This window comes from Panthera uncia, assembly GCF_023721935.1.
Source record: "Panthera uncia isolate 11264 chromosome D3 unlocalized genomic scaffold, Puncia_PCG_1.0 HiC_scaffold_8, whole genome shotgun sequence".
Classification (NCBI taxonomy): Eukaryota; Metazoa; Chordata; class Mammalia; order Carnivora; family Felidae; genus Panthera; species Panthera uncia.
Genome location: NW_026057586.1, coordinates 30,651,395 through 30,655,966, shown reverse-complemented (window position 1 = coordinate 30,655,966; position 4,572 = coordinate 30,651,395). Strand labels below are relative to the sequence as shown.

The 4,572-nt window shown below is 34.5% G+C and overlaps 1 pseudogene; it reads left to right on the top strand.

Annotated features, from left to right (window-relative positions):
• The first annotated feature begins 2,029 nt into the window (after positions 1–2,029).
• LOC125915001 (uncharacterized) lies at positions 2,030–2,129 on the top strand (annotated as a pseudogene).
• The last annotated feature ends 2,443 nt before the right edge of the window (positions 2,130–4,572 follow it).

Below are 4,572 nucleotides of genomic sequence, written 5' to 3'. Positions count from 1 at the left end.
AGGGACTTAGGATACTATGCTATGACTGAATTTGTAGGTAGTATCCAAAGGGTACCTGTTCTTTAAAAAAATGAATACGTGTTCAATTTTGAGGGGTAAACAATGAACCACATGATTTGAAGTCTTTCCTTCACCAACTGTGAATCAGCTAGAGTCAGGAGTGAGTAAATCATAGTTGAAGAAGAAGGAGTTAATGGCCTCAAAGTTCTGAAATTGATGGAGTTAGTCTTTAGTATCCTGGCCTCTCCTTTCTGCCATGTCTATTGGCCTCATTGTCTCCCCTTTTCCTTCTTAAAAACTCATTAGAAACTGATAATAACCATTATTTAAATACAAGACAATATATGTCACTAGTTTTCTCCCCTTGAGAACATTTGCATTTTCCACTTTATACGTAGGAATAGAAGGAAGATTGGTGCCTGATCAAAGGGGTTTGAGCCTTCTTCATGCAGGGCAAGAAAATGTTTGGAATGAAAGGGAAGAAGCCCTTTCCTAACCCCCTCAAATTAGCCTCAGTAATGGTCAGATTTTGTTTTTCCTTTTTTATAGATGACAATCTATAAAATTTTTGATTTAGAATTTTTGATTGGAATTTCATTGAATATGTAGATAGCTTTGGGTAGTATTGATATTTTAACAATATTTATTCTCCCAATCCATGAGCATGGAATGTTTTTCCATTTCTTTATATCTTCTTCAATTTCCTTCTTATGAAGGAAATTTCTATAGTTTTTTTTATATTTAGAAAACTATATAGAAAACTATAGTTTTCTATAGTTTCTCTCTGTAGTTTTCAGCATACAGATCTTTTATGTTTTCACTCTTATGCGGATCCTGAGAAACTTAACAGAAGACCATGGGGGAGGGGAAGGAGAAAAAAAAGTTAGAGAGGGAGGGAGCCAAACCATAAGAGACTCTTAAAAACTGAGAACAAACTGAGGGTTGATGGGGGGTGGGAGGGAGGGGAGGGTGGGTGATGGGTATTGAGGAGGGCACCTGTTGGGATGAACACTGGGTGTTGTTTGGAAACCAATTTGACAATAAATTCATATTAAAATGCGAAAATAAAAATAAAAAATAATTAAATTTTTGAACCTGTACAATTTAAAAGATCAGCAGATTCATATACAAGCATGGATGCTTTAAGAGTTATGCATGCCTTTAAAAAGACTAGGAGAATAAATTCTAGGGCAGGTGGCAAACGTGTAATGTTGCATGCAGGAAGTCAAGCCCTGATGTAGAACTCCTGCGTTACATAGCTCCAATAACTATGAAGTTAGGATAAAATTGTTAAATATAAAATATGAAAAAATAAGACAACAAATGTAAATGTATTTTAAAAGCACATAACACCTATGGGGCTGAAGCAATGGAGTTCTCATGAATCAGAAACCATTGTGTCTACCAGCAGTGTGAATTTTTGAGAACATCAGGAGCAGTTCTTCTTAGTTACCATTTGAAAGTAAGTGAAAAGACAGTAAGCTTGCATTTTGTTGCAGTAAATACTATTTATTTAGGTAATTTGGGCAGTAAAATTACACAGTCACAATAATTGCTTTAATGACTCACTTGGGGTTTTTTGGCACAAAGAAATTGATTCCAATAAAAGGGAATTTATTAAACAGAACTCAGCATTTTGAGATGAGCCCATTTAGATGAGTTTGTTTACATTTTTTTGGATAAATCACAAAAAGAAAATCATAAGAAATGGTGTTGATGATTGTCAAGGGTAAAATTGGGACTACTGAAAGGATGAACACTGCAGTATGATTAAATTAGATTTTCTTGTTTATTTTGATTCTAAGAGCCTTTTGTTAATTTAAGTTCAATCTTTTGCCTTGATTGGAATTGTGTTTATGTGGATATATCTGGTGAATGTGCTTCTAGATAGGCATGCAAGTCTTTCGAATTTCACCTATATTTGAAAAGTGCAGTACTTTCATTTATGCGTTATTTGCGAGTGTCTGTAGCCATAGGCAAACTTTTTAAAATAATTATCTTATGGAATAGAAATGTAAGAATATAGTTCTTGCTTCAGCAGCACATACACTAAAATTGAAACGATATAGAGATTAACACGGCCCCCACACAAGGATGACATACAAATTCATGAAGCATTCCATATTTAAAATAAAGAAATGTCAGAATATAAATAGTAATATCAAACTTCTAGCTTTTTTTTCTAGATATTTGGCCATTATCCCTATATATATTCCATATACCAAAGAGGTGCAAAATTGTGAAAATGTTTTGCATTTAAAACAGCAGGTAAGACTTCTTATAAACTTTGGAGTTTTTAAAGACTCTAGTCTTAAAATACTGATATCTCTGCAAGTAACTGTTTATACAAAGAGAGGGTTAATTTTTCACTTATTCAATATGTATTGAGCAACTCTGAGCCCCAGTCCCTGACCATAAGGAATGTAGGGTTTAAGGAAAATGACAAAAAGACAGTGGTTACAGATGAGATCAGTGTTCTGTGACATTGTGACATGAGTCACATAATCCAGTTATTTTAGGGAGTCAAGAAGGACTTTCAAGAAGCAAAGTTTAAAATGGAAAACAAAGAGGAAGAGGACATGAAGTCATGGTAAGAGCTTTAGGTAAAAGTTAAAGATTGCAAAGGCTCAGAGGCATGACAGAGAATGGTGCCTTCAAGAAAGTGTGTAAAGTTGAAGGGGAAGTGGAAAATTGAGGCTGATGAGGAAAAGGGGTAGGTCATGAGAGGTCTTAATAACTGATCTAATTAGAACTGTATCCTGTGGCAATAGCAATTGCTTGGAAGATAATAAGCAGGGAAATGATATGACCAGGCTGGACCCTTAAAAGATCACTCAAGATGCCATGTGGAGAATGAATTATTGGGTCTAGAAGTTGAAATGAAGGATAAAGTGCTTTTTGCGGCTGTGAAATTTGGGAAAGAATATTGGTAACCAGAAATGAGATTGTGTACTGGTGGTACAAAGAAATACACACATATCAAAGATGCTACATATGGAGGTAGAATCAAAAAGTCTTTGTGAGACATTAGAAGAAGGGAATAAAAAATAAGTAAAAACCAAACTCATGCCCAGGTTTCCTGTTTAAGCAACTGGGTTTATAATGGTAGTGTTCAATGAAATGGGTAGGATTTTAAGAGGAATAGTTTATTAGTCAGGTTAATTCTATTTGTTATAACAATCCGAAAAGTTCAGTGACTAAACACTGAGAGTATTTTGTGTTGCTCATCACACAGCTTAATAATAATAATAATAATAATAATAATAATAAAAAGACAGTTTCCCTAGTTGCAACTTAAGGATCTGGGTTCCTTCTATCATGTGGTTCTACTGTTTCAGAGTCCTTTGGTTCCATTTGTCCTGGCGGAAGAGAGAAAGAGATTTTATCATTATTTTAAGGCATTGGGTGTTTAAAATAGAATTTATCTTTATACTCACTAATACAGAAGTAGAGTGCTACCATAACAAACACCTGTAGCATGTGGCAAGGAATCAAGGTCACGCAGCAAAGAGAGAGGAACCTGACAGTGGAGATGGAAAAGATGCCTGGCTATGTACTGTAGTGGCAGAAAGAAAAACTCTTTCCTGTAATAACTTGGGGTATGTGTAGACTACTTCCCAAGTGGAACTAGCATTTCTAGGTAGAATTTTTCAGATAAAACTTCAGTTGTGTGTAACTGGTGTTAGTGATTGCCTTGAGTAAGTGGTGCAATGCAAGCAAGACCCCAGGAAACAACAGGCTTCCAAGAAGCTTGGCTAAAGGTAAGGAGCAAGGTGATATTGTCACTAGATGTAGGTATGGGGTTAAAGGAGATGTTAAAACATGATAGGATGAGAAGGAATGTATGAATGATCCACAGTGCCTCATTTCCATTGGGGATTATAGGGAATCCTGTCTTACACCATATTTTAGCTCTAAACTTCACTTCTAATCCTAAAAAAAAAATCTGTAACTTATTGTAAACTCCCATGAGGATACATTTTAAACTTCTTCAGTGCTAGGGTTGTATTCTACTTCTGTATGTTCCCCAGGGCTAAAAGCAGATTTGAACACAAGCGAATGCAGTACATATTTTATTGATGTTTAACCACTATAGACATTGAAATTGCTTAATTGGGAAATGAGATTCTGAAGAAAAGACATGGTATTAAATTTCAGAACTAGGAATCTAGGATATAAGTTAGAAAAGAAAACAATTCCTATTTCCCAGAATTCTGATGAACGTTACCAGGGAATTTTTAGAACATTCTAGTACAATTATTTTTAATTTTAGTTTTTGGGCCACTAACAATCTCCTTAGTTATAAATATGTATTGTGCAAATTATAAAGCTGCATAGTTACATTATGTGATAAAATACTTAGATATTTCTATAACTGTATATTAACTTTTTATTAATAATATTTATACTAATATACTACTATGAGCATTTGCATTTATATTATTGTCTGACTTTCACATTAGTTACCTAATCCTGGCACAGCCTAGGAAGATAGGCTAGGAAGATACATTTATTTTTACTTAGTGACAGATCTGGAATTACAATTCAGTTTCTCTGCTTCCCAGTCCAAGG